Below are 12,052 nucleotides of genomic sequence, written 5' to 3'. Positions count from 1 at the left end.
CCCACCCCTAAAAATAAAACACCACGGCCACCTACCACACAGACAATTATACCACTTATGAGTGAAAAGAAATCACTTCCAATTTTAAAAGTGGCGACAATAAACGCCCAGTCTTGCCGCAATAAAACATTAGACATTAAACATATGATTGAGGAGAGATCTATTGACATTCTAATAATAATTGAAACATGGTTAAAGGAGAATGGGGATGAAGCAATTGTGTCGGATTTAACACCACTCACACATACAACTCAGTCATTTCCGAGAAAAGGAAGGAGAGGGGGAGGAATTGCAGTGGTCTATAGGTCAAATTTGACCATTAGATTTAATCATGTCAACAATTTTTCGGCATTCGAATCGGTAGGAATGGTCATTGATTTTAAACATGACTCAGTCAAGCTTCATTCAATATATAGGCCACCACCCAGTGCAAAAAATAGATTAAAAACATCACTATTTATTGATGAATTCGAGGACTTCCTTCTTCGCCTTGACATGAAGTCAAAGAAAAATATTATTGTTGGAGATTTCAACTTACACTTTGATCGAGACACACCGGATATAAGAAATATAAATAAACTACTCGTCTCATCACATGACACAGCATGTCAATGAAAAGACACATCGGTGTGGACACATTATTGACTGGGTATTGACCAGCGTTGACATGCAACTAGCGACACCTATCAATGTAGATGATCTTTGCATTTCAGACCATCATTTAATATCTTTTGGCATCAGAGGGGGGACAGTACACGACACAAAAACAAAAAAAATAGTTGTTTCGAGAGATTTGAAGAAAATTGACATAGAACTATTTAAAGCGGACCTCTCTCACTCTCTAACTACACATTGTGAGAAAGAAGTGACTGGTGACAATTTTGATAAAGCAGTTATTAGTGTTATGGATAAGCACGCACCTCTCACAACAAGATCTGTGAACATCAGAAAAGAATCACCATGGTACAATTTGGAGGTAAAACGTATAAAGAAAGAGAAAAGAAAAGCGGAGAAGAAATGGAAAAAATCTGGCCTGACAATTGATAAGGAAACTTACATATCATTCAAACATAGACTCAAAGAGGCGACAATTAAGGCAAAGCGTATCTACTATCTTGATAAAGTTGATAACAAAAAGTCCGAAGGAGTTTTATAAAATCTCAAATAAGCTTCTAGGCAAAGAGATCAAAACAAGCCTGCCACACCACACTGACGACAAGCAACTCGCGACTGCTTTGTAGAGTATTTCATGAATAAAATAACAACGATACGGAGTGAACTTGACACAGACGAAACAGAAGCAGAATATACCTCTTTTTATGGTGAACCCTTAACATCTTTCAAAGAAATTTCAATAAATGACACAAAGAAAACGATTCTCTCTAGTCCTAGCAAATCATGTAGGCTCGACCCTTTACCAACATCCCTTTTGAAGGAGTGTATTGATGAACTTGCACCTTACATCACTGAATTGATTAATCAATCATTAAGGGAGGGAGTTGTTCCAGAAAGCTTCAAGAAAGCATTGGTGAAGCCATTGTTGAAGAAAGCGGGACTTGACAGTGATAATTTTAAAAACTTTAGGCCTGTATCAAATCTACTATTCATTTCCAAAATTCTAGAAAAGATTGTACTAAAACAACTTTCTTGTCACGTGAAACATAATAACCTCGATGAGTGCTTTCAATCGGCCTATCGGCAAAATCATAGCACAGAAACAGCATTGATGAGAATCACAAATGACTTGCTGCAAATTATTGATCAAGGAAAAACCACCATCCTTAGTCTTCTCGATCTTTCGGCGGCCTTTGACACCATCGACCATGCCATACTACTTCGAAGGCTATAAGTTACTTTCGGCATATCGGGCACTGCTCTAAACTGGTTTGCATCATATCTTACTCAAAGAACTCAATCAGTTTTAATTGGGGAAGTAACTTCGTCAGAGCGTGACCTTCATTTTGGTGTACCTCAAGGATCCGTTTTAGGTCCAGTCCTTTTTGTACTTTACACTTCCCCTGTTGTGAGAATCTTAGAGCAACATTCTCTCGCTTACCATATGTACGCCGACGATACCCAGATATATAGCATGTGTTTGCAATCCGATATAGTTTCAAAGATAACTGTTTACGACAATGCATCAACCATGTGATGAGATGGATGTCTGCAAATAGATAAAATTTAAATGCGACAAGACTGAAGCCTTATTCATGCTAGTTCAAATAATAAGACAGATCCATATACACTGGCACTGACAATCAACGATAATGATAAAATACAACTCACAACATCAGCAAAAATCTCGGCATCACCTGGAGAGTGATCTGTCTATGAACAAACATATTAACAATGTGAGAACAAGTGCTATCTGCATTCTAAGAAATATCAGAACAATCAGACCATTTATTAATAGGGAAACGTGCAACAAATTGGTAACATCTTTGATATTCCCGAAAATGGACTACTGCAATGCACTGTTTGTTGGTCTAACAAAGGACAAAATAAACAAACTCCAGAAAATACAGAACATGGCAGCCCGCGTTGTACTACAGAAAGACAGAAAAACTGCAGCTCCCGAATTACTACAGCAGCTGCATTGGCTGCCAGTGGACCAGCGGATTAAATATAAATCTTCAACTATCGTTTTCAAATGCCTGGAGGGCTCGTCACCAGCATATCTCTCAAACCTCGTTGAACGGTATAACCCACAGCGATCGCTTCGATCAACGAACGACCTCAAATTGAAAACACCCCGCTGTCGAGTGAAGGCTGGTGAACGCGCCTTCAGCATTCTGATCCAAGGTTGTGGAATTTACTACCACTAGAGATACGTTCTTCGTCTTCACTAGAGGAATTCAAGCGTCGATTGAAGACATTCTTATTCCGACAGGCTTTCTTTTGATTATGTGTATAATTAGCGTTGTTCGTGTACTGTGTTAGGGCTTCATTATTAAGTTAATCTTTGTTATGCGCCCAGAGCCCTCCTGATGAAGGGATGTTTGGCGCACTATAAATCTATACCATTATTATTTCATTATTAATATATAATGTAAATTTTCACTCACATTTTTTGCCGAGACGACTCGTTTCTGTGTTTTTCCTTTAATTCACACTTCTTCAGTCGGCATAATCCATTCTGTCATGTCCGTAGAAAGCTCCCATCCAACCACCCGATGAAGGGAGTCAATGATACGCTGCATAACATCCATTAACAATTACGAAATTGCAAGGCTTACCGTATGGAGTTCTTTTATATTATAATATTCTACGAATAGGTATAACAAAGCGTCAGATATTTCATGAGAAACCAACAGCAGAAAATACAAATACTTCAGACACTAGATGGAGTTCCATATTCCACGCAATCCTTCAGGTGGGATGGATGGAAGAGACAAGACAACACAACCATGCTAATGAGTCATCTCTACTCGTCAACGCACGAGTTTGTCATGTCTGTCGTATACTCTCGGACACGACATGGATACCCGACTCATTTCGCTCACGTCAATCAGGTACAATATTGGCCTGGGTCCAGTACAGTCATTCGAGCTATATCCGTTATAATATAGACATTAATTGAGCGCCAGCCTTTTCAATATCCAAATTGACTAACATAAAACGAATGCGGGCTTAAACCGTAGCCATCATTATCATATAGATAGTTCGAAGATAACGTCACTCAGGTCTTTGTTATTGTTTGGTTAAACTATTGAATAAAACCACGATGTTTTCTTTTGCGGCCAAAGACTTCGTCTTTTGACGCCATTTGTGTTTTTTTTTTTTTGGTCAGTGCCAGGCTATAAGTTTACGAAGGCTACGCTTAAACCTATTAGAATGTTAAAAGTTAAATGAATCTTAAGCAGTGTACTGTATTATATACGCTTTGCGTTGTGGTTTTTTGGTTAGAAATCAGTTTCGCTGTGCTGGACGGCGAAAAGTTGTTATAGTCGCATTGTCTTATCCAGGAGTAAAACGAGTACTTCACAGTGACAGCGATGTCTCGGTCGAAAAAAATAAATAAATAAAAGTAATAACAATATCAATAAGAGCGTCATGTCTCTCGTACATGGTAGAGCGCTTTTAACATATTCATTAGTTTTTGTGCTGTCTAAAAGTGCTAGTTCAAGAATATATATATATATATATATATATATATAATATATATATATATATATATATATATATATATATATATATATATATATATAATGTGTGTGTGGGTGGGTGGTGGGGGGGGGGGGTCGATGTATTACATGTCATATTATCGTGTATATTATGGAATTGATATATTTTATGTCGAACCAATAGCGATAAGTCTTGACCATTTAAACAGTTACGGTGCAAGGATTCACACCACAAGCATCATGGACAATTGGAGAGAGAGAGAGAGAGAGAGAGAGAGAGAGAGAGAGAGAGAGAGAGAGAGAGAGAGAGAGAGAGAGAGAGAGAGAGAGAGAGAGAGAGAGAGGCAGTCATGAATGATATTCGATCTTTTAATTGTTAATAATATTAGATTACCCGTGAAAAGAAATAGCATCGCTCCAGGATATGTTCTGATGATTACAACGTGACGGCAACATCTATGAAGGAATCTATGAACACTAATAATATATTTTATTATGGAACGTATTTATTGTGAAAGCTTGACAAGATGAAAGAGAGTGATTGATGGAAAGTGACAAATCCATCTAACGAGACCCCTACCTATTACAGAATGTATTGCAGACAGCAAGTCATGTGACATTACCTGGGTAGGTAAGCAAATAATATGCATCGGGCATGGCAGGAATTCTCAAGAGAGCGTTGTCTTAGACTAAACAATGCGGGTGGCGTGGAACACAAGCATGAATGACGAGCTACACACAACATACAAATGTACATATTTACATAAACTTACAGGAATACAACGTTATACACACACACACACACACACACACACAGAGAGAGAGAGAGAGAGAGAGAGAGAGAGAGAGAGAGAGAGAGAGAGAGAGAGAGAGAGAGAGAGAGAGAGATGGGAAGGACAGAACGGATGTATTCTTACAGCAAACGAACCGTTCTTATGAAAATGCCAAATGTTGTCCTATTTGTATAAAAACACAGGATGCGCTGATATACAATGGATCTACATCCGGTCAGGTACAGAGATATATTCATAATACAATATGTACTTTTCCCATTTGGGTGGAGAATGAATTAAAAATCTCTCTCTCTCTCTCTCTCTAACATGTGTGTGAGTGTATGTATGTATGTATGTATGTATGTATGTATGTATGTATGTATGTATGTATGTATGTATGTATGTATGTATGTATGTATGTATGTATGTATGTATGTATGTATGTATGTATGTATGTATGTATGCACGCACAAACGCACGTGTCTATCACCTATTTGTCTACCCAAGTCCCCTTCTACCCCAGTTTCTAAATTGACGTAGGGAATCTCTCCTACCAAATACCCCTGTCCACCAATCTATGCAATTTGGCACACACAATCATTCAGACCACGTTGATGAGTGAGTAACCACCCCACGTGAGTACAACCAGAGAGCAGACAGCTAGCCAGATAGATAGTTATAGTCAGAACACCCCAATGTCCACCCATCTATGCAATTTGGCACACACACATAATCATTCGGACCACGTTGATGAGTGAGTAACCACTCCACGTGAGTACAACCAGAGAGCAGACAGCTAGCCAGATAGATAGTTATAGTCAGAATACCCCACTGTCCACCCATCTTTACAATTTGGCACACACAATCATTCTGACCACGTTGATGAGTGAGTAACCACCCCACGTGAGTACAACCAGAGAGCAGACAGCTAGCCAGATAGATAGCTATAGTCAGAATACCCCAATGTCCACCCATCTTTACAATTTGGCACACACAATCATTCTGACCACGTTGATGAGTGAGTAACCACCCCACGTGAGTACAACCAGAGAGCAGACAGCAAGCCAGATAGATAGTTATAGTCAGACTACCCCAAAGTCCACCCGTTATCTATCCCGCCATGCATATCAATATAATTATATTATAATCTAGACAAGTCGGGTAGGTCACGAAGTTCACCGGGGTCAAGGCTAGACCAAATTACATCGTTTTAAAAGGACACGACTACGTATCTGGCGATATATAATATAAGTCATTAACGGTTATGAGCTTGGCGGGTGGAGGGAGGTCGAGATATCAAAGATAAATCAGCCTCAGGCCAGTTTACAACATTGTGAGTGGTATACGGTAATATGTGATCCATCGCATCTAAATGGTATTATGTCGAGGGGTGAACAAGATAATAAAAAGTGATTTCGATGTAAACCTTTTTAATGAGCTTTTATATAGAGCAATATCCACTTAATGTGCTCAAAGTGCTTTACAAAGGGTCCCTGGTAAAAGCAACATTTAATATTTAGGACGGGACACGGCGCCTGTTATGCAATATTACCATTTTTTTGTCGGACAGAGACAACGCTGTTCGCGGCCATGTACTCATGTACTCAGGTGAGAGAATTTGAGTAAAGAGCCGTTTTTTTTTGTTTGTTTGTTTGTTGCTTTAGGTCTCTTCCAACACAATTGAGGTTATATGAGAGACCGCTGAAACAAAAAAACAAGCAATCTAACAAAAATAGTACAAATGTAAATCAAAATCATAACCTAAAGATATCATAAGCTAAATTATAAATAACCAAGAACAAACAGGCAGAAGATTTACAGAAAAAAAAATATCCCCTGTCAAAAATACAATCACAAACCAAAGAAGCAGGATAGGCTAGTAAAGAGAAGAAGAAACGACATCACTATCGGATCGTACACCCATGCGAACATCATAGGTATAAGATTCAAGGGTGATGCTCCCATCCAACCACCCGCAGTACAGAGCCGTTTCCAAGGACTCAACCATGTGCCGAGCGAGGCTCGAACCCAAAACCTCACGATTATCAATTAACAAAAGTGCCTTAGTTATAAATAGAAATTCAATGTTTCACGCTATAAACCATCAAGGCATAACACCGGTTTGCGACCGTAGGTCACATATCATGTGATTCGCACGTAAGAATTTACACTGGTCCACCTCAATACAAGACAAACACTTCTTTCAAGTTTCATAATATTTTGACAGTAAATTATATATTGGGCACAATGTAAATAATCGAATATCGTTTTGAGACGGTTACATATATTGTATGGCATGGAAGCTGTGGGTGTGGATGGGAATTAAAGTGTATTATGAACGTTTGGTTTTGTTTGCTTGTTTGTTTGTTTGTTTTTTTTTTTTTTGTTTTTTTTTTTGTTTTTTGTTTGGGGGGGGGGGGGGTTATTTTGTTTCGTCTTTCTTTTTCCTATTATTATTTTTGTTTGTTTGTTTGTTTTTATTCTCACGTTTTAGAGAAGGAAGCGGGAAGGAGTGAGTGGTATGGTAGGGTATGTGTGTGTGTGTGTGTGTGTGTGTGTGTGCGCGCGCGCGCGTATGTCAGAGAGATAGATAAATTGATAGAGATAGATAGATAGATAGAGAAAGAGAGAGGGAGAGAGAGAGAGAGAGAGAGAGAGAGAGAGAGAGAGAGAGAGATGAGAAGGAGGAGGAAGATGAGAGATAGTGTAATGGTCAGATGAAAGCTGTTTGTTCAGTTTGCTTAATTTATTCTATTTGATTGTAATTTAGTTCAATCTCACACGTACAGGCATTTACAACACACTTGGTCCATATCATATCAGTGCAAAGAATAATCAAGATGTTGAAAAAGAAAACGGATTATAGATTTAGACTTTATGTGCCCCAAAGGACAGTAAGACGAATGGACTCGCTCAAACGGCCATAAAAGAAGATCCCAAAAGAAATCTACCCATGTGTCCAGTCTTAAGTAGCACAAAGCTCCAGATCGTTGCCAAAAGCGTTAGACCCAAATTGTCACAATATACATCTGTATTACTTATTAAAATTAAATTAAATGAGCTTTTATATAGCGCAATATCCACTAAACGTGCTCAAAGCACTTTACAAGGGGTCCCTGGCCAACATCAATACGTAGAACGAGACATGACGCCTGTTAGGCGACATTACAATTTTTCCCCACATAAACAACGCTGTTTACGACCATGTACTCATTTAACACATGAATACAGTGAGAGAATGTGAGTAAAGAGCCTTTTTCAAGGACTCAACAACTATGCGCCGAGCGAGGCTCGAACCCAGAACCTTCTGATCCACAAGACCACATAGCCACACATAATAAAAGAAGATCCCAAGATACATCCATCATGTTCATTTAAGTAGCAAAAGCTCAGATCGTGCCAAAGCGTAGACCAATTCACATATAATCTATTTCTTATGTAACAACGATTAATATACACAAAGTGATCAGACCGTTGCCTCTCAGCAAAAAAGACGAGGTCATAGAAAAAAACAAATGTTGTTCACTCTGAAAGTAAATTAGATGGCTAATATCGGGTTAAATTATTCAGCTATCTTTACAAGATCAACGATTCACCTTGAAGCATCTACATTTTAATGTCACAAAAACTCGTCTAATATACTGTAAAGCTAAATCATTTGAACCCTTATATAATATTATATCTCTTTCACACTTGTTTCTTCATTAGCGACTAATGTTATTTTCCAATGTAGTGACGTTGATTATTTTATATATGTATTTTTTGTTCTGAAAATGATTTGCTTGTATATATATTTGATCAATTTTTATTTTCTATACATTTAACTTGTCGATAAATATAACTTTTTATTATACATTTATGATCCACTTATGTAAACGAATTTCCATTTTTTGGATGTCTATTTACTGATTATATTCATATTTATTTATTTATTTATTTATTTATCTATTTGATTATTTTGGTAGTTTCCTTCCACCTGTATTGATTTGAACTTATATGTAAATGTATTGTCCATAATGGCAACTGCCTAAATTATACCTTTGAATTGCTATTGTGCCATCAACACATTTCCCAAGTAGTCGAGCCGTATAATATAATATTAATATGGACGTCCAATATGGAAATGTGAGACAAAAATCCGATATACGATGGTACGGGAATGTTGACAACAAAATCACTTCCAATAAATTAAATAAACCCCCGTTGAATTAAAAACCGCTTTAATATAGGGTTGGTTTCAAAACGGCATCGCGACCACAAAAAAATTGTTCACGATTTCATAATCAAGTCGATGAAAAGAAAAGGCAAACCAATAAAAATAAAAGAGAAAGATAGATAGATAGATAGATAGATAGATAGATAGATAGATAGATAGATAGATAGATAGATGATAGATAGATAGATAACTAGATGGATAAGATAGATCGATTGAACGAATGAAAGAAAGGTAGATATATAGATAGAGAGAAAAGTAGAGAGAGTGAGAAAGAGAGAGAGAGAGAGAGAGAGAGATAGAGAGAGAGAGAGAGAGAGGAAAATGAGATAGGTAGAGAGAATCCGTTTATATGATTGCGTTTTTTTTATATTTGATTCATTTGTATAGATTTGTAACCTCGGACAATAAATAATATGTGACCCATCGCTTCAAAACGGTGTTATATCGATGTGACCAAGATGCCAAACAAGATGACTTTGACGTCAAAATGACAGGAATTGTGAAAGGTTAGTTTTTGACTCTTTTCAAAGACCGTATGTACCGATGATCCACGCTGTCCCATAAATAGAACTGTCACAAGCACAGGTTAAATAGAAATTATACTAATTTTTAAATGGGACATTTGATAGAATTCGTAACTCAATAGCTCGAAACGGTATTATGTCGCGATGATTTAGAAGAAAGGAAAAAATGGTATTGAATTTAGGACAAAAGTATAAGAATTTTGAAAACTGGGTTAGGTTTACGTAAATCTAACCCAGTTTTCAAATTTCTGATATTACCTATGTATTTGTGTTACAATATCAAACCCATCTGTTGTCCTGGCACTCTACATTAAATAGCAACACACACACACACACACACACACACACACGCCGCTAGATTTCTCTCTTTCACGCGTAACAATGCATGTTATGATGTTGACTGTGGAGAGAGAGAAGGGGAGAGAGAGAGAGAGAGGGAGAGAGAGAGAGAGAAAGAGAGAAAGAGAAAGAGAGATCGATAGAGAGAGAGAAGTAGATAGAGAGAGAAAGAGAGATATGAGAGAGGAGGGGAGAGAGAGAGAGAGAGAGAGGGGGGGGAAGAAAGAGAGGAGGGAGAGAGAAGGAGAGAGAGAGAGAGAGGGGGTGAGAGAGGGGTGAGAGAGAGAGAGAGAGAGAGAGAGAGAGAGAGAGAGAGAGAGAGAGAGTTTAAAAAACATGTTTTGCCGAATCAATGAATGCAATAACGACACGGGCCGTAATAAAGTGCGTTTAACCAAAAAAAAAAAGTTATTTAAAAAATAACAGGCAATTAAAATAAAAATATATTATAATTGAATGAGATATCATAGACGTTAAGTACGTAATAATTCTCCGAGCACGTCACTGCACCCATTCACAAACACCAGCAATGGCATAGACTGGGGGTAATTTGGCACAGGGGTGATCAAACCAAGCAGCCGATTCATGACTATAGACAGTGTGTGACAGCGTGAAGGTTCCACCACGATTACACCACAGAGACAATGGACAATGATCACGTCACGTGTGTTTATCCACCTCGATGAAGCGGTAAACCATTGGCAGAGACGTGGAAGAGATGTCAAGATCTCTTTAAACCTTTTCTTTTTTTTCTTCTTTTTTTAAGCTTTTATATAGCGCAATATCCACTAAATGTGCTCAAAGCGCTTTACAAGAGGTCCCTGTAACATTTCAACATTTAACATTTAGGACGGGACATGACGCCTGTTAGGCGATGCTACAATTTTTTTCGGACAGAGACAACGCTGTTAACGGCCAGGTCCTCATTTCAAACCTGAGTACAAAAAAAAAAAAAAGGGGAAAACCGGAGTGCAAAAAGAAATCAAAAAAAAAAAAAAAAAAATCAACAAGTGTTTATCCTTTACTGGGTTCGATAGTGTTATTTATAAACTGTTTATATATGAAACATTTATATAAATAAACATAGTAAGAAATGTTCACATTCCTTAAAGTAAGAGCAACTCTGATATTAAATGTGGCGTAAAGAGGGTAGACTACTACTTCCAAATAATAATAATAATAATAATAATAATAATAATAATAATAATAATAATAATAATAATAATAATAATAATAATAATAATAATAATAATAATAATAATAATAATAAAATAATAATAAATAATTAAACAAATAAATATAAAAACAAACAAACAAACAAAAAACCACACCAACCACAGTAATAAAAGATATAAAAAAATGCTAAACAGGACAATGTTTTTTTTCTATTATAAAGACGGCAGTGAAGCGTGTACAATACATTGTATAATAAAAACTCACTGTTGCAATAGACTGGAATGAATGAATGAATGAAAATGCAACAGATGTCAAGGCGGAAGGACGGATGGAGGTGGATGGAAACGGGGGGCTATCGAGTGCTAACAACTTGAATTTTACAATAGCCTTTCATATCGGGGCAGAGATTACTATGTGGGGGCAATTCCACTGCTTCATATTCATAGCTTTTAAACACGATCAATTTCAATCCATGTCGATTATGGAGTGTCATGTTTTACACTATCCGATAGAGAGATAAGATTTTATCAAAGGCAATGAGGAAGAAGAAGAAGAAGAAGAAGAAGAAGAGAAGAAGAAAAGAAGAAGAAGAAGAAGAAGAAGAAGAAGAAGAAAGAAGAAGAAGAAAGAAGAAGAAGAAGAAAAGAAGAAGAAGAAGGGAGGAGGAGGAGGAGGAGGAGAAAGGAAGGAAGAGAGGAGAGGAGAAAATTGAAGAAGAAGAAGAGAAGAAGAAGAAGAAGAAGAAGAAGAAGAAGAAGAAGAAGAAGAAGAAGAAGAAGAAGAGAGAGAAGAAGGAGAGAGGAGGGAGGAGAGGAGAGAGGAGGAGGAGAGGAGAGAGGAGGAAATAGGAGAAGAATGGGGAAATGGGAGAGAGGTGAAGAAGAAGGGAAAGAAAGAAGA

General features: G+C 37.3%; 1 protein-coding gene across 15 annotated transcripts in view; it reads right to left on the bottom strand.

Annotated features, from left to right (window-relative positions):
- The window catches only part of LOC144973749 (uncharacterized), a 98,943-nt gene that overhangs the window by 63,872 nt on the left and 23,019 nt on the right, over window positions 1-12,052 (bottom strand). The gene's annotated exons all lie outside the window — the stretch shown is intronic.

This window comes from Berghia stephanieae, chromosome 5 (genome assembly GCF_034508935.2).
Source record: "Berghia stephanieae isolate SIO BIC M18660-M18661 chromosome 5, UCSD_Bste_1.3, whole genome shotgun sequence".
NCBI lineage: Eukaryota > Metazoa > Mollusca > Gastropoda > Nudibranchia > Aeolidiidae > Berghia > Berghia stephanieae.
This window is presented reverse-complemented; position numbering and strand designations above follow the sequence as displayed.